Genomic DNA, 25,917 nt, shown 5'->3' on the forward strand with positions numbered 1-25,917 from the left:
TTCAGTTGTAGATTTAAGCTTTCACTGACAACTGCAAATTGAAAACCTATCATATCTTGCTTTCTCCAAGTTTACTCTTCGCTATTTCTTGTCAACGACGTTAAGTTCCATTGCCGCCTTGTTACTCGATATTTGGATCTCAGTGGTACTTCTCAACTAACAACCTCGCCAGCTTACACCAAATTTCTACACAATATTCAGCAACCGTCGAAGCAAACAACTGAGATATCTTGAAAGTAAGTCAAAGTTCGATTATGATTTAGGAAACGGTCCTTTAAATGTAAATTAGTGTCAGAGAGGGAGAGTAAAACATCTATTGATAAACATATAATTGACAAGAACTTAACCAAAATGTGAACAATAGGACCATACAGAGATCATCAGATTAAATAGAAACCCGAAAGAATTGTTCAAGCCGACAGAAAACACTTTTGAATTTGTAAACAACGCTTTCATATTTCAAATATGTATGTCTACTAACTCAAAAGCATTATTTTCTTCAAGTTAAAAAAAATTGTAGAAATGGTAATAATATATAGCGCTATAGTGTTCACTAAAGGGGTGAGATTTTTCGTCATTTCAAAAATTTTTACTAATTTACCGAGAAATTTAGATTTTTTTCTCTAAGAGAATATTAATAACCATTATTTAAGAATCTCTATAAATATTTTTAAGTTCTTGAAGAGTTTATTAGTATGGACAGGGTTAAACATTTTCATCTATTGGTGTCTTGCGGAACTTCATCACAGTTAAAGATGTTGTGATCATTAAATTGATCTGTTTGTAAAACTCTTTGCTTATACTCAGGTAAAGTTGTCCGATCTCATGTCCATTTCGTTTAACCATGTAAATTCTATTAGTTCAAACCTGTTCGAATCAAAACCAGTTTCATCGTTCTCACAATTACGCTACTCTAATATTCTTATTAATATATTAACCTTTGAAGTTAATTGAAACAATACGCAGTCAAATACGCTGTTTTGTTAACAGATATGACAACCAGATCAGTGCAGATCAATGAAAATGAGCGTATTCACTTCTTCTTTCCTGATTTCAACGAAGAAGTTGCGATAATCAAAGAGACAAGAATGGAACATGATTGGAAAGTCGAACCAATGATGGTACTTCCGCGCGTTCTTTTGGAGAATATTACTTCAATTCGGTTACAAGACGATGTTGACTACAAACAGTTTACAGTCGAATTCTACCAGAATCGAGAAGATGTGTTACAGTTGGTGGTCTCAGACAAAAATCCAATGAGCAGAGCAGTTCGTGTTCATTTTTGCGAATATCAGTTGTGCTGTAATCCTTTATACGAGAACCAGGAAGGTTTTTTCCGAGATGCTGAGTCAATCAGATTTATTTGGTGAGTCAATGACGATGGGACAGACTGCGCCGAAAGCAACGAGGGAGATTGGGCTGATGATTCCTTATCTCCAAGTGTCTTTGGTAATCTTGTTATCGACAGTGAAAATGGAAACCGAGACCTCACAACAGTCAAAGAAACCCCACCTAAACAACTTCGGGATTACCAAACTTATGCTCCTAAGAAATCCAATGAGGTTGTTAAGTCGATTTTACATAGAGGACCTGCTAAACGTTCCCTTACATATGATAAGGTCAACGATTTGGAATCCTTGTGGTTAAACCTTGAGTCGGAAGACAGTAATCAGAGAAAAGTCACCCGATCAGACAAGGAAAAAGCAACCAAAAATCGATTCTCCAGTGGTGATTGATTTGACTGGAGAGAGTGATGATGAAGTGGAAATGGCTCCAAACTCTAATGAGTTCTATGGACTCAGACAAAGAGAATCGAGAACCCCAATTTAGTCGAGAGGAAGGTAATTCGCCTCCTCCGCCCCAAGAGCAGTAACTTTCGTCAGAGAAATTGGAGACGCCATTAGCGTTGTTGAACGCTCCCAAGAAAAGAGTCTTCAAACGGAATTCTCGAAAACAAATCAACAACCACGAAAGCGACGGAGACGACGAAGCCGAGACGGAGAACTACTGCGTGCCACGTAAATTGAGACGAGTTCTAATTTTTGACTCTGATAGCGATTAGAACATCTATATGATCAAACTCTTTTCTATACTTTGTCTGTTAGTCTTTGGAACTTTTTGTTTTCTGTTTCAATTTTGATAATCTTATTTGTATATGGTACTGATAAACTTAAAGTTGAAAGTAATTGAGTGCCAGACTAAATTAATTATTCAATTTATAAGTAACCAGCAAAAAACTTCATTAATACAAAATCGTTTACAAACATGTTTTTCAAATTACAGTATAAACTATATGCAAAATAAATACAATATAAACCACACAAATCAGAAGTTTGTAGAGTTTTGTAGTTCATGTAAATGACTTTCCGAATTGCGTGAAGGTTTTTATAAGTAGTAATTCTGTTTCTGAGGCTGTCTCCAAAATAAATTTTTCCGTTTTTGTTACCCAGCATAATCCAATGGGTACCAGAGCTATTGGAATTATCCGAATTAACTATACAAAATTTGTTTTTCGGAATAAGTTTTGGAAAAAGATCAGCAGGGAAACATCCCAGGAACTTGTACTTCAGTTGAGGAAATTGGGAAATTACTTTTGAAAGTTGTGAGTTATCCATGCTTTGTAACTTCACCTGTATTCTTTATCAAAACAGTAGTCAACTTCTCTCCAATAATCATAAGTTCAACTGTCTCTTTCAAATTTTCACTGAAGTACAATTCTAATCCAGCAGCAATTATATCTGGATAGTAGAGCTCCACGTTGGACTCCTGCATTGATGTTAGATCAAAGAAAAGGAGATAATGGTCAGGATAATTTTCAATTTTAACATTTGGTCCATCCTCCTTGAATTTCAAAGCTTCCATGGTAGTAATATAAGGACGATAGTCATTAACACAATTCATTTCAATTCATTTCAACTAGAGTCTGATTTCCTCGCACAATTCTAACTTCTCTCAGACCAAATTTTTGACAATGAAAAGGATTCTCTTGCTTGTTTCCTGTGAAAGCACTGTTCTCATTCATAACAATTCCAAATGATCGAATTGGTCCGTTGTTAAAAACATTTTCTTGGATAAACTGATTTTGACCACGAGGAATTATATAAGTCCTGGGACTTGTTCGAAATAATTATATCGTGCTGGTTCAACTGCTAGGGTTGACTTTATTTTTCTGAAATAACTTTCTTCTACAGCAACTTGTCTCGTAAAAATTGATGCTTCAATAGTTCTGGCTTGAACGTTATCCAAATCAGAGATCAAGTAAAATGATGGACGTGAGCGAATAAGTTTAATTCTGACGTTAACAATTGGTAAAAGTAACTTATCACATGTGAAAATATCCGCATGAAGACGTCCATAACAATTTATTTCCTCTTGGGTTCCTGTCTTTTTCCGCTCTTTAAAAGCTTCATCATCAACGTCATTTGGTTGCTCCTCGTATACATAATCCTGGCACACTGATATGGAGTCTTTTGTACCCTGCGTTGCAGAAAACTCATTTTCAAGGAAAGACTTCTGAGCATATAAACCGTTAGAACTGTTCGTTGTTGAAATAGACTTCTAGGTTAGAGAATAAAGAATGCATTATGTTGTTAACCATAAAAGTGTTGTCATCCTCAACTACTGATTGATTCCCGTCTTTTACGAGTTTGAATTTAAGGGAAAGAAAAGTGTCGTACAGGTCTAGGAAAACATTTCGATCAGTTTCAATTTGAAAGTCGATACTTGCTTCATTAAGAGAGTTCACTGGGAAAGTTTGTTGCTCATTTGACCATAAAACTGGTTCCAAAACTGGACTTTTTCAAATAAATTGAGGCACGTGTGAGAAGCTGACATGATCAATCTTGTAAATTGCGAAAAATATCAGAGCGACTGTTCCCTTTGCGTGAATGTTTGCGAATGGTTTTTTTGCGCGAATTTTTGCGTTTTTTAGATTTTGTAGCGGACCTTCGTTTACGTTTCCCTCCACCTATTTGTTTACGAATTATAGATGAAGTCAACTTTTTCAGAGCCTTTCTAACAGAACTTTTACCCGATACAACATTTTCGATCTCTGGTACCGTTGATTCAATTAGATCTCGTCCAATTCGCTTAGCTGCTCGAAAAAAATATTTTTTTTTCAGAATAGGAAAAGCGGTACGGGCAACTGTTCCAGCAAATGCTCCAAATCCTCTTCCTCGTTGACGAGGTACTCCGCTGAAATGTGGTAATGAGTTGTAGACAACCATTTCATGTACTCACTCTCAAGAAAATGGAGCTTCTCGTTTAAGGAAAATTAGTGTCAGCCTTGTTACTCCCACAGAGACGAATGGTATAAGTTCTCGATACTGTAAATTATCAAACCGTGCATTGTTCAATGTTTTAGTGATAGAAATTCTATCATGAGAGAGCCTTTGTTCGAACGGCAAACTCCTTAATATTGGGGCTTTTGTGTCACCAATCACGGAGCACTCGACAATGTCAGTGTAAACCACGATTGAATGAATTCTCAGGATATCCGTAGGAAAAATACTTGTGCTAACAGTATTATCCAGGATGTGATAGGCAGGAAAACCTAATATACAGTTTTTCAAAAACCGAGATCAGGGTTTCCAAAAAACTAACAACGAGTCTTTGTGAGGAAGTGTAAAGTCAATTTTTCGTGTGATTTGGTTTACACTCCAGTTCAGATTGAAATTTTTCCCTTATTTCCCTCCCAATTCTTCTTCAGGTTTTCATTCACAGCGATAAGTATTTGATCGGTGGACTGATAAAGTCCCGGTTCAATTGTACATGATATAAACTGATTAAGTTGATTTTGTGTAACGTAATGATTTGTTTTCTGGTACTTCTCGTTCTTGTGAATGTACCAGAAGTTTCCTTTTGTTACGTTATTTATAAGAGATGGGTATGATATCTCAAGCAAGGCAACTTCCCAATCTCCTTCAAGATTTAATTGTTCTGGTAAACAGTTGGTGAATGCATATAATGTGTTCTGAGGATAAATTTCAGCGGAAGCAGTGGAAACCAACTCGACGATAAAACTACTCATTTTTAAATGACTTTCTGCATCTCCTCTTCGTAGTATTTTCCTTTCATTTGTTTGCCTGTTCCCAAATTTTCTAACAAATAGGTCGGAACTGGTTGAATTTTAGCTAACTTTTGCACACGGAAGACTTCTGTAAATTGTGCTTTATATCCCTTCCTAAAAGAAAAATTACCGAAGGCAAGTCTTACTTTGTCTCCAATTGTAAACTTCGGTTTTCTCTTCTTCGGAAGTGACCGATTGCTATACAAAACTTGAAGAAAATTTTCATTTTTAACCAATTCTGGAGGTATACCCGTGCTTCTGTTTGTACGTGAGTTCATCGCTTTTACAAATTGTTGAAGAACTGGTAGATACTTTTCTGTTTTCTTCTCCTCCATATAACGATACAAAATGCTTTTTAATGTTCTGACGTAGCGTTCTGCCAAAAGTGCTTTCTTCTCACTGTGTATACTGTACACAGTAATGCCCGCATCTTCACAAAAGTTCTTGAAGTCTGCTAAGAATTCTTTTCCGTTATCTATCCAGAGTTTCTTTGGGAACACAAGACTACTATTTTCGGAACAAAGTTTTATAAAGCAGGCTTTGGCGCTCTCTGCACTTTTAGTTCTCATTGGACCAACTCGAACATATCGTGAAAAGAGGTCTACGATGACCATGAGATATTTTATACCAGAGTTGGAACTAGCTAATTTGTCAACTTGAGCCAAATCCACACACCAAATTTCATTTATATAACGTGAGTGAACTCGAAGTCTTTGGTGTCGACGTTTAGCTTCTTTATGCTTAGTGTAGGAGTCTTGGGACTGTAGGAATAATTCAACTTTTGCCTTTAAAAGTCCGCTTTTTTTAGATTTTCAATAGATCCATACGCAGCTGCACCTTTTCTGTAAATTTTTAACAGTTTGATTCGGTCAGAAAGAGAAAGAGATCCATTTTTCTTTCTTCTGCTGGACATTTTTATTGGAGATAAGAGAAGTCGGTAAGTTAATCTCACTTAAAATGTTCTCGTGTAAAGCTGTTATATCTTTTCTTTGCGATCGAATTGCATTAATGAAGGCTATAACACCAATTTCTGTATCTACGTTGTTTACTACGATTGTACGACTATTAGAAATTTTAATGTTTGGAGAATTCAGAAGTATTTCGAGAATCTATTTTTTTATAGTAGTCTTTTCCGATTTGTGAAGCGAAGAAAGTATGAAGTTTATCTGCTTTTTCAATAGATTGAGAATGGTTTAGTACCTCTCCAGGTTTCTCCTGTTCCTTATTTTGAATTCTGTTCTTATGTTTGAAACCACTAAATAAACCATCCGTCGGAAATTTAGGGTTCATTTCAAGAGATTGCTCTGTCTTCTCCAGGTAGTTTTCCCAATTAAATTGAGGTACTAAAACGAACTTGTGAATCTTTTTGTCCATAAAATCGGAATTAGTCTTCAAATTTTTTAATCAGCTGATTTGCTATTAGTTCGATAAGCTGTATGCCTCTGTGAGAAGCCAAGAGAAATCTTCTCTCCCGGAGCAGTGTTTTCTTAGACAAAAGTCTTTGGAGAATGTTCTCATAATTTACAAGATCCCGTTTTCGTTTACTTTGAAAATGACCTTGAACTAAGTTGGCACAACACTCACCAATGAATCTAATCAGTTCCTTGGAACAATTTTGGAGGACAATTTTCTGTAGGTTTGGTTCGAGTTCGATGAAAAGCTTCAGAGTAGAGTAGTTTTGTTTGTTGATCATCGATTTCAGTTATTCGAGCGCTACTGTTCGGTAAGAAAAAAGTTGCTGGAAATGATGTACTATCTGTACAAAATCGTAAACCGTCTGGTGTTCTGGGCCTCAAATCAATCATCAGGTGTCCATATGACGTTCGAGTAGATGCATTATACCAGTCAACTAGTTGTTTTCCCAAACCTAACTGCTTTGCCAAAACTCCAATTTGTTGCACGTCACGAGGTGATTTGAAAAGAACTATATGAGTGTTCTGCAACTCGGCATCTCTACCTATGGGACTCTTGTGAAATAGGTTATGTTTGACATAAATACAGTTGACCTTTTTGTGCCTTCCAGCAGTAGCAATTTTTTCGAATTCCTTCGTTTTTGTGATTTCATCACAAGAATCATCAAATATTATGAGATAATTTGTTCCATCATTTGGTAAGGAGTTTATTATTTCAAAATCCAAACAGAGAACAAACTCTAGGTTTGGTATTTTACGAATCATCTGATCATAGAGCGGTTGATGATGCTGATAGAAATAGAGAAATTAATCAAAAGGAGGACAGAAGGTTCTATTCATGAGCATCTGGTAAATCAAATAACTTTTTCCAGATCTACTGGGACCTACGAGACTCATAAAAACTCTTTCTTTGGTAGAAATAACTTTATTCATCCTGGAGCCCGCGCGACCGGACGTAGTTAAAAAACGATCGTGTTTAACTTAATGTCGGCGGGCGGTACCGACCGGATTTAAATAACTACAAATGTGAATTAGGGACCAGGTTGTGGAATAACGTAACCAATGCACCACGTCAACACTGAATACCACATTGTTCTCTCATCACAACTATCTGCTAGAAAAAGTCTTGTAATGCTAGTAGTGACAAGTGCAGTGACAAGTAAGCAATTGAAGACAAAGTACAAAAACGATCGTTGAAAATTTTGTCCTTTTATTGTCCAAGGTTTTCGTTCTTGTGCACCAGATTCAAAGACAATGTTTTGTACTCCGTCACAGTCAGGAACACCAATCATTACTCTTTTTTTGTGACCAACTGAATGAAAAAAAATGTTATTGAGGAATGAATTAATCTGATACAGTTACATCAATTAAAGTACATTCTTACACTATCACATTATTAATTCAGTTTACAAATCGAGTTCCCTTTCTCAAATTGATGCTGTAACCAGAGTCCATAAAGATGTGCCCTGCGTTGTGCACAGTGATCGACAATGTCTGCATGCTCTCTTGGATATGATGAGCATTCACCAATAAAATTGGATTGCTTAGAGATTTCAGTAGCAATATCTGTTGCCTCAGGACAATTATTTGAGTTCAAGTCGTAAAAATGTCTGTTGAAAATTGTTTCGAGCAGTGTACAGTTGTCAATTCCATTTTTGAAGAACTCCATCTGAGATTTGTGAAAGACGTATTCAGATCTCTTTGTTTTGGACGCATCTAAGATATTATTCATAAACATAACCCATGCTGCAGTTGAAAAGTTTTGAACTTCGTAACTTCTATATTCGCAAATCAAATCCAGTACATGAGGTAAATAATTGTACGGTACTGTACCACAGTTCCATTCAAGATTATGTCGCTTTTCAGTCAAGTACTTGCATCGTTTTCTGTCCCAAGATTTTATGGTCGAAAATGGGTACGGTTGTTTGAATGCAAGTCCAATACATATCCCATTTCGATATAACCCAATTTCTTTAACAACTCCATTTGTAAAATTCTCTATTTCCACAACAACAGCTTGACTCATTGTAAAATTTGAGAATGATCGCTATATATCAATTTTATTATATATCCTCCTTAGTACTGTGCTTATGTATGCACAGTAAATTATACCGCTCACGTGACCAAGTAGACATGAATTGAGACATTTAAATCTGTTGGAGAAATAAATATATCCAGGTCCTTTGGAGTAGTTTGTTCTCATAAAACCAGCTGCATCGTGCAAAACGGCGTGCAGTTTGAAAATCTTAAAGTTACCGAAAATGTTTTCCAATTTTGAGTTTCCGATACCTATGATCCCTCCAAAAGGAGCTCTTTCATTAACTACTTCGAGGTCAACACTTGGGTCATGTGAATAACAAACTGCTAAGAAGTAGTTCTTCGTTCCGTGTTATCTGCAAAAATATCTTGTTTAATTTTCTTTTGAATCTCAATTATTTTGGTTCATTGCGAGATTTCAACAGCTTGAGGGGATAATTTAACCTCTGATGATGGTATTTTTAAAGTTTTCACAAACCGTGTAAGCTGATTGTACTCATTGATTCCAAGTGCTAAAAAAATATTTGGACTCAAAATGATTGTTTCGGTGTAGGAAGAGTGAAAGTTTTATTTGGTTTGCCGTAGAGTCTGATTCAATTTTGAGCAATCTTCGACCGTTGGAAATGGAAAATTCTTCAGTTGGTAGTGAAGTTACTGGCAACAACTTTCCTTCGATTAATGTTAACTGTAACTTTTTGTGCTTTCTCTGTGTCCCAAAAAATTTTAAGTGGAAAAACTCGAGTTGATTAACGTGATGTAAATTTAACAAAATTTTTCTGTTCTCTCCAATATCAATCATACTACTTTAAAGTAAAGTTACTTACAAAATGACAAATATAAGGAAACAAGACAATGAGAAATGTGTTTTACTGAGTTTGTTGCGAGTGTAGTGCGCTAGACCTAACTTTTTCACGTACAAGTTCTGCCATCACTAGTTCCATTTTCTCGTGCAATTGTTGCAGCTCCTCCCATTTGATGCTAAGAACTCCTTTTCTTCTATATTCATCTATTGGGGCAGCTCTCGTATACAGGCGAATGCTGATGTAGGTTTTTGTCAAGCTCTCTCTATCGTAATAAATACAACCCACGCTTATTTTTCTACTCGGTGTCTGGCAAATCTCCCAATAATTATCCACCAAAGCTCGGTCTTCTGTTGGAGTCACGGTCAGTGACCTATGTTCTTCTTCTTGTCGTATAAAATTTGGGTTATGATTGAAGAATCCATCCCTCACCTCGCGTGAAACATTTATCAGATGCGCAAGAAACTGACGGGTTTCGTTTATGGATAGTAGTAAAATCTGATGTAAAACTAATTGATCACCTTGTTGGCGGTAAATTTTTAAATGTATCCAATCAGAGGGATTTCTCATGTCTTCGGTATGTTTAGGAACAGAAATACGGAATACACGTGATGGACAAGCAATAAAGTCCCAGAGAAGTTGGCAGTGAGACGCATTCTTCAGAAATCCCACTTCACGATACCTCTTTAGCACTGATAGTCCCAACTGTTCCGATTTCTTCTCCTCGAGTGTGGTAAGGGAAGGACTGTTTTTTGTTTTCTTGCAAGATTTTGAAGTCATTTTTGATAAATTAGAAAACTTTTAAATGAGAACAATTCAGTACAAAAGAAATATCTAAAATGAATAAATTGAAATATTTCTTAATCAGATCACGTGAATTTTAAGTGAGTAATATTTGTTCTAGTCTTAGTAGTACGAGTAGTAAATCCAACATTTGGGTTAGTCATTCTATCACGCGACTTTTCACGTCACTAAACGAAATGATTCAACTTGTCACGTGCAACTTGTACGTGATAAATAGGAGTGTACATATTGTTCAGTCTAAATAAATTTTCCATTTTTCAACTTTCATCACAATTCATAGTACTGAATCTGTTAAACAGAATCTAAAAATAAGATTGTTTGACTTCACTGAAAAAAAATAAGATTTATGGCTTGTGGTGATGAATCCTGTTTCCCAGAATATTACTTGAAACATCTAACAAATTCTGTTCTCATTTGCCTGAAAACTGAAGTGAGTCTTAACCACTTTACAAAGTTCGAAAATTTAATAATTTCGAAGAAAAGTGAACTATCAAATCTTCCGATTGATTGTAAATATCAAATTCTTCTCATCGATAGTAACTTGGTTTCTATTTTATCAATCAGTTTACAAGGTCTCAATTACTATTATCAACGTATAGATTGTTTACTTAATACAGTTTTAATTTGCTTCAGAGATTCAACCCACAGTCGGGGTCCGATCAGCTCTCAGTTACTTTCCGCGGCACAGATTCATCAACAGCTTCCTTTCCAAATTTTGAACATGGAATCAAACTTCTGCAAAAGAACTTGATTCGTCATTTACTTAAACAACACCAACATGCTTGCTCCAGTTGCCATGAATCTTTCCCAAGTCAAAAGAAAATCTTGCAGCATCAGATTCGAAAACACTCGAGATCCGTTCTCCGAAAATTCAAATGTAAGAACTGTTCGGAAGAATTCAGAACACTCTATTGTCTTAGAAAACATAAAAGAGAAGCACATTTCGACATACAGAAGACTCGAGTTTCACAAAAGGACGTTGATCTGACAGAGTTTCAACATAATGTCAACTTATTAGAAGAAATTGAAGCAGTCAAACATTTCCTGAATGACGAAAAATTCGAATCTTCAAACAAAACCGTATACAATTTTCGTATGAACGATTTTAGTACTTCATTTCTCAAGGAGAAGATGATAGCAATCTACGATGAACTCAATTGTACTGTAAAGGTGAATTTAGCCTTCGGCTTCATCCTGCAGAATATTCAAAACGATGATAACTTTCAGTATTACTATCCAGCCGAGAACAACACCGTTTTTGAGACCCCAAAAGTATTGTCAGATAGAGATGACTTGAATTCCATTTTGAATCGCTTAGAACAAAAATTTGTTTGAGGACCTCATCAAAGAGCGACCAGATACAAAATGGAAAATGCATAGTCTAATAAACGTTACTTTCTTTCTCTACCACCTTACCAACGTTCCTCTTGGATGTTACGAAACTCAAATTCCTACTTCATTGTTGAGAAATAAACTTGTTAAATGTTTCGTGATGGATTCAAAAACTCATAAACCTTTTGACGACAATATTTGTATGTTTCGAGCGGTAGCTTATCAACTTCATGGAGTAGTCGATTTTAAAGAAAAGTCTGTTGAATTGTTCAAGAAGTTTATTGGTGTGACAAAGCAGTCAGAAAATAACTTCGCCGGTGTCGATACGAATCAGATACATTACTTGGAAAAAATTATCGAAAATAACATTCAGTTGTATTCTGTCTTTTACGAGGAAAACGAGTTACTTGGTGAGCTAACGAGACGAAGTGAATCAAAATTTTCTAAGACGATTAACCTGGTCCAGTACAACAATCAATTTGCTGGACATCAGACATAAAAAAGCTTCTTAAGAAAATTCGCTGTATCAATTGTAACCATTTATTCAATAGAGAGTTTAACCGCGAACGTCACATGGAAACTTGTAGCGATCTCATCAAACACAATTACCCTAATGGACCTTATCTGTTAAAGTTGAATGTCTTTGAAAAGTTGGAGAATGTTGATGTCAAGATTAATGATACGATTCGCTTATTCACAAATTTAGCAGTGTTTGATTTTGAGTCTATTAAGATTTTAGTCAGTTCACAATGAAACACTGAGCAACTCTTATTCAGTTACTTGGGTCGGAAAGCACGTACCATTCAGTGTTTCCATAGCTTCCAATCTTCTTTCTGCACCAGTTTTCTTGTGTAACGAAAATCCGATGCAGCTTATTAGGGAATTCTTGGATGAACTTCTGAAGTTGTCAGAACAATCAGCAACAATGATGCAAACAAAATTCAACAATGTTTTAATCCAGTTAGATGAAAAAATACATGAAATTCAGACCAATTTCCCCGGAATTGAGTCAATAGAAGGTTCGCAAAGAGAGACAGGGCTGTTCAGTGCTGAAGCGGAACTTGATATCGAGGATGAAGACAGCAGTTACGAAATGAAAGTTCAGAAATCGAAATTGAGGAAACTACTTAATTTGAAGGATGAAGTTAATAGATATTGTAATGAATTACCGGTCTTTGGATTCAACAGTTCGCGGTACGATCTGAATTTAATCAAAGATTATCTGCTGAAAATCCTCTTGCTTGAGAGAAACTGCTCACCATCTGTGATTCGGAAGAGTAACCAATTCATAGGAATGAATTTTTTGGGACTGCAATTCCTAGATATCCTTAACTTCCTCGGTGGTTCTGTCAGTTTGGACAATTTCCTGAAAGCCTACGGTATGGAGGAATAAAAAGGTTATTTTCCGTATGAATGGTTCAATAGTACAGAAAAGCTGAATAACCCTTTCCTCCCACCCATTGAAAGCTTCTTTAGTAAATTAAAGAACTGTAATGTACTAGAGAAGGACTTCAATGACTACCAGCACTTGCTCTCTCTGGGATTTAAGGAAGGAGATGCTCAAAAGAAACTTAAACTGAGAGAACGACCCAACACTAAAGAAGAAAACTACAACTCAATCCAATGTTTATGGCAGGAAGCTGGTATGCTGAACTTCAAGGACTATCTACAGTGGTATAATAACAAAGACGTTGTACCCACACTAAAAGCAATACAAAAAATGGTAAAGTTTTATCATGACAGGAACGTTGATATGCTTAAATCAGGACTAACTTTACCAAATTTAGCTAACAAAATTTTACATTCATCAACTTCGACGAAGTTCTTCCCTTTCACAAAGTCTGATGCTCATTATGATACCTATTTACGCAGTTGGCTTACAGGAGGACCTTAGATCATTTTTACTAGATAAGCCAAAGTAGGTGCTACGTTCATTGGAAACACAGAAAATTGTTGTAAAGCTATTGTGGGGATCGATGCCAGCCAGTTGTACCCCTTTTCTATGACAAAAGATATGCCTAGTGGTCCATACAAAAAATGGGAGTTTTCAGTCGATTCTAACAAGTTTCATTCCAAACGAAACAGTCGGAGCTTCTTTGAGTTGATGGTTACCTTTCTTCCGTGAATCACTGCCAGACTGTTCAATTCAGACGCAATTTACTCACGTGAAACAAAAACAATTCGGACCCTTCTTCGTGGATGGATTTTGTGCGCATTGTAGCACTATTTGAGGCTATGGGGTGCTATTATCATTTCCATTCTTGTCAAGAAGAGTCTTTGCTACAACATGATTGTGAAGATGCCATAAAACGTCGCGAAAGAGCAGAGCATAGACGTCAGTATTTAGAGAAATTGAATCTAAAGATCGTTGAAGTATGGGAGTGTCAATGGAAGGAGTGGACGAAGACAAATAAGTATGGAGTAAAAAATTTTCGAACTGTCCATTTTCCTTACATACCCCCTCTTAGTTGTGAAAAACTACTTCGAAACATTTTGAATGGTTAGTTGTTTGGTGTTGTTGACTGTCAGCTTGAAGTTCCTGTACATCTGCGAGCGAAGTTCGAAAAATTTCCACCTATCTTCAAGAATTGCGATGTCAGTATAAACGATATCGGTGATCACATGATGACGTTCGCACGAGAACAAACTTCTTCAGAAACCACGTAAAATGTTAATTTCCAGTATGATTTTCGAACGTGGACCAATCATAACACCCCTTTTAATTTTCTACTAATCCCAGGGTCTCATTTTCAAACGAATTAATTTCTTCATTCAGTACAACCCAGAGAAATGTTTTAGTCCATTTGTACACTCAGTTGTAGAGGCACGTCGTCAAGGAGACCTGAACACACAATCATCTGTTGTTGCCGAGACAATGAAATTGATCGGAAACAGTTCTTACGGTTACCAGATCATGGATAGATCTCGTCACACAAAAACAAAATATACAATTGGACCTGACATATCTAAACTAGTAAACAACAAATTTTTCAAAAGTTTCAATGAAATAGACAAAGACATATTTGAGGTTGATCTTAAAAACAGTACCGTCGAACACAAGGAACCACTAGTTGTTGGGTTCTTCATCTTACAGTTTGCAAAACTTACCATGCTCGAACTCGTCTACAACTTCTTTTATCGGTTCTGTGACTCCGACAAGTACGAATTCATTGAAATGGACACAGACAGTCTTTATATTGCAATGAGTGAAAAAAATATCAAAGATATTATCAAACCAACCATGAAAGAAAAGTGGAACCAGCTCCGGGCTCGTGATTGTAGGGACGACTTTCAAGCAGACAACATAGCTAACTTTTTTCCGCGTGAATGTTGTGCTTCTCATAACAGACACGATCAGAGAACTCCAGGATTGTTTAAAGAAGAGTTCCGCTGCACAGAGATGGTGGCATTGTGCTCCAAGACCTACTGTTGTTTTGATGAAGAGGTACAGAACGTTAAACTGAGTTGCAAAGGCTTGAACAAGTGTAGTCTCATTAACGATAATCCACTTTAGAAGTGCAAATCAGTTTTATTTGACAAAGAAAATATTGTTAACATCAATCGTGGTTTCCGAACTGTAGACAGCGAAAAAGTGTGTACATATGAAATGAGAAAAAGGGGATTGTCCTACTTCTATCCTAAAAGGATTGTTAGGGATACACACAAAACCCTTGAACTTGTAAAACTCATTCAGTTTTTCAAATATATATTATACATGTGTGTGTAGTGATTCACAGGAACTTAATTTTTCAATTTAAAAGTTGTAGAAATGGTAATAACCAATAGCACTGTTGATTTCCTAAAGGGGTGAAATTTTTCGTCAAAATTCAGAAATTCTTACTAGTATACGAGAAATTGAAAAATATGTCTATCAGAGACCGTATAAAATCTTTATATATGAAGTTTGACAAATACATTTAAGTTCCTGATGAGTTTCGCAATTAAAACAGTGTTCAATATCCTCATTTTTTTACCTTGTGGAACTTCATTTTAGTTGTGATCATCATTTTTTTTATTTTATTGTGATCATTTATTTTCTGATTTGTTCATACCCAGTTGACGTTGAACCATCATGTCGATTTTCATTTCTAATTAAGTCTTATTAGCTCAAGCGTCTTTGAATCAAGTTCAGTCTCATCAAACTGCCAAAGCATTACGGCGGTACTTTATTGTTCTCACTAATATATCGATTTTTGAAATTATTGATACAATACAGAGTTAAATTATAAATTTTTAACTATTTTCTATTCGAATGTTGTTCAAACTTTTCACTTCAGAATTTTTTTATCTATAAACTCACACCAGTACAATTTTATTTTGTCAACTCAGTATTCGTTTAAGGACTTTTCAAAGAAGGAACCACCTAATATTTTTTATTTGATTAAAATATTGAGGAGGATTCTACTCTGGTAGCCCTTAAAAGTGCTGAGTTGTATAGTTAGGAAAAATCTAAATCTCGTTTCTTTTTTCCAGAACTTTGTACCAATAGAGGAAGTTTTTTTCCCTGCCAAACCAATCCAAGCAATATGGGCACCTGGCCTTCATTTCAAAATTGCACTCGGCACATTTTTTTCCGACAATTTTCAGACTCACATTCAATGAGTCCACATTTCCTACAATCTGATACTAGGTAACAGCATAGAATACATTCCTTCATAAGTCTCCCATGTTTTTTATTTCGACGGCAGTTTTTAGTGTACTTCCTGGTACGGATCTGAGAAAGATTTTCTTTTTCCATTTTCAACAACTTTACTAAGTAGGGTAAATGAGACAACTGATTTTCCATCTATGAACGTATCTTTCAATCAATTTATCATTATAACAATGTAGTGGCGGAAAACATTTACTTTGTCCATTCTCTTCTCCAATTAACAACTCTATTCAATACTTAATGGAATCTTTTGTTTGTATACAGACAGATAGTCTCTTCAATCTGTCAACAAATATCAAGTTAATCACGTCAAGTTATAACCCCTTAAAAGCAAATAGTTTATTGAACGGCTCCCAAAAATGCGCGAGATCTACTCACACTATACTACTCCCATCCCTTATTTAAACATACCAAAAGGTATTATATCCCGCAGGATTTTTGCACTCGACACCCCCCAACTAGGCAGTGCAGGAACCCAAGATTTTATTATTCTACCCAATCCACCCGCAGAGGTCAAACACCGTGGTTATTGCAGTCGGTAACCCACACCAAGACAGCAGAGGAAAACCAGCCGATTTTTGGTAAACCTAACCAGCTTGCAGAGATCGAATACCGTGGTTATTACAGTCGGCAACCCGTACCAGGACAGCGTAGGAACACCAGCCAATTTTCAGTAAACCCAACCAACACTCAGAGGTCAAAACCGGTGGTTTTTGTTCAAGGCAAGCCAAACTCAGGCAGGGGAGGAGACCAAGGCACTTTCGGTCTACTGAGCCCCACCGGTATTAGCTTTTTGAGGACGGAACCGCACCCAGGCAGTGGAAGATTGACAGCCAAACTTTTCAAATCAAAACATACCCTACAATTTCAACAAACAAACACGGTAATTTTAGAGACAACATCCCCCAAACACATAATCCTGGTTAACCAAGGGTCTCAGCAAAAATAAAAATCCCGCAGCCCAGTTTCTTGTCCAACCAGGACCCCCAGTAGCAGCAACCAGCCCGCAGCACCTCTCTGCAGCCAAATTTCCTGACCAACAAGGATCCCCAGAAGCAGCATTCTGCGGTCCAGTTTCCTGGCCAAGCAGGATCTCAGCGGCAGCTGCTAGCCAGCATCAGCGTTCTGTAGGTCAGTTTCCTGGCCAACCAGCATCCCCAGCAGCAGCAAGCAACCGGTAGTAGCCTTCTGCGGCCATGTTTCCTAGCCAACCAGGATCCTCATCAGCAGCAACCTTTTTCCTTTCTAACCAGGACCCCCAGCAGCAGCAACCAGCTCGCAGTGCTCAATTTCCTGGCCAACCAGGATTCTCAGTAGCAGCAACCAACGCCTACCAGCGTTCTCCAGCCAAGTTTACCGTCCATCCAGTAGCTAACAACCAGCAGCAGCGTTCAGCAGCCGTTTTCGCAAATAATCCGGATTCCCATTAGGAAAAACTAACGTTCATCAGCTTTCTCCAGCCTAGTTTCCTTGCAGGTACAAACCAGCAGCAGCCGTTTCCCTGGCTAAATATGATCCCCGCAGCAGCAACAAAAGCTTAGCAGTGTTCTACAGACTAGTTCTTCCTGACCAACCGGAGTCCCCACAAGCGACTAGCATGGTTCCACAGCAGATTTTCCTTTCAAACAGGAACCTCGCCACCGGCATAAAAATTCAGTACGTTCTTTCAACTAACCAGTGCACCAGTCAGACAGCAAGATTTCGGACATTTGTTCCATGAGGTGCCACTTGAACTCCATGAGAGATAAGCGGCGATTCCCAAAACGGCCTTACTAATTGTCCCCAAGTTCCGCGAAGTGCCATCGGTCAGTTAGAAAAGACAAATCTCGCATCACAAGACATCATACTTATCCAATCCAGAACTTTGAAATTCCTCCGGTCAAATAGCAAAAAGAAGTCCAACACGAAGAAAATCAAACCAAAACTGCTCGAAAACATACTGAGCAAGAAAAAAACAGCTTCACCGGCAAAAAACTTCATTAAACAGCCTTCAAAAAAATCCAACACCCTCCTAAATCTGTCAACGTGATCTTAGCTTACCCATATTGAGCTTCGAGCATAAGAGATCTTGTTCAACATATTTCAACCGAGGCAAATCTGTCAGAAGCCGAATTCTTGGAAGGAGAAAAAGAAGCTCAGCAGTTAATATCAGAATACAAAGACAAATGACATTCCGACATACAAAAATAGACGATTAACAAAACTTTCATTTCCCAGTAAGACATTAGGAGTCAAACGTGACTCGTAAAAAGCTGAATTTAGTTCGAAGAAAATTTAATGTCAGTTGTGATCTGACCAAAAACTCAGTGGTTTTAAAAGCAACACTGCCAACAAAAAAACCAAAAGTAAAGGCAACAAAACGAATTAAAACATCGGAAAATCCTGAAGAATCTCCAGTTTCAAGTGGTATAACAATTATTTCAAACCAACCATTGAAAAATCAGAATACAGAAACGTCAAACCTGTCATTTCATTGCTTCATTTGCCAGAGTTAAGTGCGATCAAACTTACCGTGCACATCAGCATGAGCCCTTATTCAGTTTCGCAAAAATACAGGATCACGTCCAAGCGCAGCAATTAATGACTCACCCGACCTTTTCAGGAAGCCTCCCAACACTAACACACGATACCTTCAATGGCAATCCATTGATTTGGACAGATTGAATGGCTATTCGAGTCTGTTATTGACTCGAAGCCACTCAGCACCACAGAAAAAAATGGTGCACCTGTAATCTCTTCTCAATAGACGGGCAAACAGCTTAGGGCTACCACCAAAGAAAAATATATAAAACCAAGTGTTAATTGTCGAAGCTTATCTGAATAGGCTGGTATCCTAAATATGCCCATCGACACAATGAACCAAAAGTTTTGACAATTTCAGCATTTTCATAAGTGACTTAGTAAAAACATTTACACGTCTGGGATACGAACACAATCCTAAGTCGACAATGATTACGCAAGCTGCAATCAACAAACTTACATACAGCCAACTAGTGGAATGGAGCAAAAATTGTGCTTGGTCAGATTGGATCACCAAATTTCGACTAATTTTCGAATGCAAGACTTTAAAAGTAATTAAAAGAAGTTTTCTCTATTACTCTGCATATCTGACTCAAATTTTCGAAGAGGGCGAATTTTTGAAGAAGGTAAACTTTTGAAGAGAGCAAGATTTACAAGAGGGCAAACTCGAAGAGGGCAAACTTTCGAAGAGGTCAAACTTTCGAAGAGGGCAAACTTTCGAAGAAGTGCTCTTTTAGAAGCGAAATCGAGAAAAATTGAAGGGGAAAACAAAAGCAGACAAATAGAACACGAAAAATCCAAAAATTGCAATCCAAAAAACCAGTGACCTAGACATCGACATTTTCCCAGCAACATTAAAAACACTAATTAACTATTGACACTACGCATGCCTAGAATACGTACAACATAACAACCTTGCCGAAATCGAAGAGAAAATAAAAACATCACCAGACTAAAGTCGGAAGACTTACTCTCGAATGACTAGTTGAGCGCCAATCTAATGAATCGTCACGGGGGGGGGGTCATCCACTATACTTATTAAAAATTAAGTGGAAAAAACCCACCAACTGCGGCGCACTTTTCATTTCACTTTTAGTAGTGAACTGCCGCCACGAGTTCAACTGATGACACTTGTGAATGAGAACTTAGATCGTACAAAAATGAAAAAGTCCAAGGCCGAAAAGTAACTCGAAAAAATAAAACGAACGGGCGAAATACTTAATCCTATTGGTGAAAAGGGACGAAAAAACCAAATAAACGCGAGATTTAAAAAACTTAAACATTTGAAAAACGCTTTGTACCTAAGTCATCAAAACATATTTGCTAACAACTGACGCCTATATATTAAAATTAAGCCAGAGTAGAAGGGCTAAAAACTGTTACTGAGACTCAGAGAAAACTGAAGAAGAGCAACAAAAACGCATAGAAAAATCAATCAACATTTTCGACAAAAATAGTGTCAAAATCATGAAAACCACTGGTCTGAATTCGAGCGACTAATCAGATTCAACAAAGACAGGCAAAATTCTAAAGTTCGAACTTTTAAACCAATATTGTCAAATTTATAAAAGCCACCAGCTAAGAACTTGAACCATTAAGTAGGTTAATTTATGCCATTAGCAACGAATGAGACTAATTGATAAGAAAACAAAATTAATAACGTCTTCAGGCAACTTCAGCTTCAGGCAAGAAGCAATTTGCAATAAACTGAGGGGATTAAATTAATTCAATTAAGCCTCATTAGCAACAGATGCTGGCTGCCGCAACCGAAACACTGTGATAAGACAACACAAGTAATAAAACACGGGCAAACAAAGAATTAATAAAAAAATTTATGGCGACAATTGGTTATAACAGCATTAGCAGCCGGTTCAGGGACTCAAGCAATTGCAAATGGTCGCAATTATGTTTTAATAACATTCAATTGCTGCACGTAAAATAATCACCCTCAAAATCTGACAATTTTTTCAAACAGGGCAGATTTCCAGAAAATAGCCGCAATGGCTTCGTAGATCTGTAGTTTCAAAAAGACAGTAAAAGAAACAGAGCAAAATGAAATTTCTTATTAATAGATGAGTTGTTATTTTGATTAAGAACCTGTTTAACTTGTTGCTGCTTCTATTAGCTGCACTCAAATACCCTTCAATTAGATTGACACGCTCTCACTTGGCCATATGGGTTTGAAATAAAGTAAAGAAAAGTCTATTTCAGAGTGCAGAAGTCATTTTTAAGAGTGACGCAAGTCACTTGTGACCAAAAACAATCATGCGAATGAACACCATGAACGAATGAACAAAAAGCAGATTTGAAGTTATTGTGACGTCATATGGTTCTAACAAAAATCTTTACAAAATAAAAAACTAGAAGGTCAATAACAGCCTCAGCTGTCGCTTTGCGGCTATTGAACACCAAATTCACACTAAACTTTGAAAGTAGTTTAAAAAAATAATCACTCTGCAAACACTGAACAGGTCTTAAAAAGACAGCGCACAAATACAATCCAAAATTTTGGATAGCAATAAACCCACTATCGAGGCAAATAAATTAGAAGAGGGCATAGTCTACAGAAACTTTAATGGTGCATAAATTTCTCACCTCTAACTAAGGAGGGGTTCGAGACTGCGACCTCCAACATGAGAGTCTTGTACAGTAACTCTGCGCTACGAGGCATATAAACCAGCTTTTCTCACAATCAGTTTCATTTGAGTTAAAGACTTAACTTCTGATTGATCGCAATTCCAACCACTCAAAAACAATTCACTTGAAAAAAGATTTAATTTCTGAATGATCGCAATTCAAATCACTCAAGTACTCAAAAAGTAACACTTGAAAAAGTCACTCCAGAATTGAAGTTGGATGAATGTTCTAAGAGAAAACGGTCAAGCAAAAATTTTTACACACATGTTTACACATAAAAAAGACCCAGTCTATAAAAAAAACAGCGCTTTAGTTCCTGAATAAGTTTCAGCGAGGGGTTGAACAATTAAATCACAGTCTTTAGCTAGATTAAACAAAATTGCAAATGATACAATTTTTGAGAGCTATTAAAAATTGTCTCCTAAATTTTGGCCTATATTGTTCTCGTAGATTTACGCTAAACTTATAAACACGACAAAGTGGAAGTTCAACTTGTCCAACCTCTGTTTGCTCTATTTACAGATAATTAGCAGCTTGCTGTCAATTTGATTTTTTAAGTTCAATGCATTAGATTTAGAGTAACTGGTGCTTAAAAACTTAACTCTAATACAGTAAAGAAGCCATATCTCTGAAAAACAAGAAAATCCTATGTTAATTTAGTTCTAATTTACCTGAGTCTACATGTACTACAGGCAGCTTTGCTAAAACGCCCTCATGTGTGAAGGTAGACGCATAATGACACAAGTCAGCTGTGAAAAATCCCAGACCATTTCCACTCCACTTGAAATCACTGCCGTCTGCTAGAGAGGCCATCTGAGGACAAGTTTCCACAATGTAGAACCTTAGAAAAACGCACATATCACAAGAAAAACCTAAATTGTGATTTGGTTAAAAAACAGCGCTTTATTTCTTGAATAAGTTTCAGCGAGGTGTTGAACAATGAAATCACAAAGTCTTTAGCTAGATTAAAGAAAATTGCAAATGAAACCGTTTTCAGTTACCAACACAGCAGAGGTATACCTTAATTGAAATTGCTAATTGGTGACATTGACTCGCGGAAAGTAGGCTACCTGTAGCCTCATTTCCGAAAAAGATGTCATTTCCAATTTGAAGATATTGAGTTACATTAAAGAGTGGAAACCATCTGCAAATTCTGTAATACATTTTTAGCAAACGTTATGTAAATTTAAATCCACAAAGAGTCATTAAACTCATCCTCAACTAATGTGAAGTATCTTGGCGCAGTTATTGATAGCATACTAAAGTTTGATGAAGAAGTGGAAAAGATACTTCACAGAATGGCTTGTGGAAAAAAAGTTGTGGAAAAAAAGTACACTAAGTAAAAGCTGGCCGGAGAAAACAAAAATTACTTCACTTAATGTAATTTTAATAAGTCACGTCATTAATCCGCTTTAGTTGTGGTGATGTTGCAAAAATATTAATCTCAACTTTGGAAAATCAATTGAATTGGGTAATAAAAGCCTGTTTTAATAGGAGAAAGTACAATCGGCCCAGAGATCTCAAAATTCGCAACAAAATTTTATCAGTTTCTTAAGAAAGAACAAAGTTTTTAGCTGATTCTTTGGTTGCGCAAGCCATTCCAATTTACAAACGTTTGCCTTCTAATATCAGACTTGAAACAACATCAACAGCGTTCTTGAAAAAAGAATTGAAAAAATATTTTTGGTAAGAATTTTTGATGGAGACCCATGAAAAGAGATATGGAAGATGTCATTGAAATCATTCGATTTTAGTTAATATTTACATTGTAGATCTTCACGCAGTACATGAAATTGTGCAAAAAAATTTTTGACTCGCTTTTACAAAAGTAAGGTCCAGTTCTTTAAATAACTAATTTAGTGTTTCTTGATTTTACATAATGATGTATTCTTCACAGCTTATTACTTTTTTCGTTGTGAATACATCACATTACTTAGAAACATAGCCGGCAGATTGCCGGAAAATAGCCGCGATAGACGCTTGTGGCCTTCCATGAATTGAAACAACTAAAGCAATAAGATAGACAGATCGACCACCAGTCCTTTAATAGACAACTACACTTTTTGGGTTAGGTTCGGACTGTCAATTTTTTTTAAATATACAGTCTATAGGGAAAAGCGCTAAGAGAGCTTTTTCAAAATTGATATTCGAAATCAAAAGCTCAAGACTAATACTCAAGAACTAGGGCATATAAGTTTGGCACTACTTAGATGCACACTATATTATGTTCATAAAATTTAAAGTTCCATAAGTGAGTTCAGAAGTCATTTTTGGGAGTGAGGTAAGTCACGCAATTGACCTAAAAGCAGAAATGACGTCAGACACACAAATTTTAACTGCAAAGCAATAGAAGTCACTGAAGTGAATTCCAAGAAGTCAATTCCAAGAAGTCACGTCGTAAGAATCATCGGTGAAGACGACGAATTAAAAAAACATAGCAGAACAAGTCCTGAAATACAATCCAAGTTATTGAATGAAACACAGACCTAATGAACCTGACCAGCAGATCAATTGAACAATCCCAGCCAAGAAGACAAAGTTGAGAAACTAAAAAAATCAAACAAACTAACCAAAAAAATAACGATCATTGCTAAAGCCCTTGAAGCGTTTAACTTGAAGGCAATATATGACTCATTTCAAAATACTCATTAACTCACGGAAAAACCTTGAAAGAGAAGAAACTGCCACAAAAAGTAGATAAACTGGACAAATTTGACAAATGCATCAAGAAACTGAGAAGAGAAAATTTTAAGAAAATTTCCAAAAATAGGGCTATACAAAAGGTCAAAACATTCTTTGGACTCTGGAGTTCTGTTTTGAAAACCGTCTACAACATTTAAAAGTTTCGTTGGCCAGTAAAGAGAGTTAAAGTCCGAGAATGACAAAAAAATCGAAAAATTTGAAAACAATCAAAAATTTTAAATTGCAAGCTTTATTTAAAAAATTCCCTACAAGTGAAAATTAAAAAATTGGAAACTATTTTATTGCTCGTAGAAACTATGTAGTAACATACTAGCAAACCCTATAGGAGGTTCCCTGGCCACTGAATAAAAGTTTCAAAAAATTTTAAAAAATTGCAACTTTATCAAAAAATTGGTAAAAGATTAAAATGTTGAATACCATTCCATGGCCAAAAAATATTTTCAGTAAGCTGTTCGCAAATCCTAGATGAGGCTTCTTGCTCCCTGGGGCTGGAAAACTTGAATAATGACCATGAATGTCAGAAAATTTGAAAAAAAAAACAAGTTTGATTAAAAGAAATTGGTAAAATTCATGAAGTTAAAATGTTTAAAACCACTTCATTACCACTCGAAACAATGCAATAACCTATTATTAAACCCCAGAGGAGTTTTTTTGACATCAAAGTCTGAAACAACTAAAAAAATTGAAAAAATTAGTATAAATTACCGTGTTTATGTTTGGCGTAGCAATAGATATAGCGCTTAAAGTGGCCGTAAAAAGCAATTACGTCTTTCAACGGATATTTATCAACTTTAATAAACCTCAATTTCAGACTGGTCTAACAAAAAATCCAAAAAATGACGAAAAAGTGCTATAAATTTCTTCATTTTAGGTTCAAAAACTCCCAAAAATGATCTTTTAACCTTGAATTACGGCCTTCCCAGTAGCTTCACCACTCTAAGTACTTGAGAGACTACTAAACGCGGGCCTCTAATGAAACTTGATGCACGCTGAGCTTTACCTGTTTATCCCCTTTTGAAAGCTCAAAGTCATGAAAACAGGTGTGAAAACATCTTACAAAAAAAAGACAGAGCACCAATACAATCCAATTCTTGGATTGTAAAAAACCACGATGTCCCCAATAATAGCCGCTATCGCTTCGCGGCTATTAAAAAACTTTGTGCCTATTTTAAGTAGATTGAAGCATCAAAGAAACCATGTGAGCATGTGAAACTGGATCAACGCCTTTCATTACTTGATACATGATTTAAATTTGAATTATGCCATAAAAGAATGATATGTAAAATAGTGCTCATATTTTCCTCAAATAAGCTTGTTATATCATTTAGTTACACCTGCAAACACATCCGGATTTTGTTTATCCAAATTAATAGTTTTTCTTTGAAAAAAACAGGAACGCAATCAACAGAAAGCAGATTTTTAGGCAACAAATTAAAAAAGAACAACCGACTAACGTCCGGCGAATTGCTCTCAAACGACCGGCGTGCGGCTGGCTTTGTTAGTAGCTAGGCACGGTTTAATCAGGCTGGCTTTAGCTTATTTGGAGTGGCGTAATTGAGCGCTGCGGGGGGGGGGGTGCACCGGGGGGCTGATTGGGTGGCAAGTGGGGGTGGGGGGGTCAATCTCTAAGAGCCACCCTTCGCACCATAAGTATAAGTCTCCAAAACAGATTCTGTGAATTGCATACTTGACGACTAGTGAGCTGAAAAGCTCTAAGAGCACTTAATGCCCGCTGGGCGTTACCTGTTTATCCAGTTTTTGAGAACGAAATGTCAAATGCGTCAGACGAAAAAATGGCCAAGCGAAAAATTGCATTAAAAAAGACCGACAGGACTACTATAATTGATACAAACTTCGTTTGAGAACATTAATAAACAGTTCCATAAATTACTGATGGGCTTTGATGTCTTCTTTACTTTTAGATGCACTTTTTACAGAAACAATTAGGGGTAG

The 25,917-nt window shown here is 36.5% G+C and overlaps 1 protein-coding gene across 1 annotated transcript in view; it reads right to left on the reverse strand.

Annotated features, from left to right (window-relative positions):
- The window catches only part of LOC142337446 (uncharacterized), an 82,763-nt gene that overhangs the window by 14,620 nt on the left and 42,226 nt on the right, over window positions 1–25,917 (reverse strand). The window lies entirely within an intron of this gene.

Source organism: Convolutriloba macropyga, chromosome 4, assembly GCF_964194025.1.
Source record: "Convolutriloba macropyga chromosome 4, txConMacr16.3, whole genome shotgun sequence".
Lineage (NCBI taxonomy): Eukaryota > Metazoa > Xenacoelomorpha > Acoela > Convolutidae > Convolutriloba > Convolutriloba macropyga.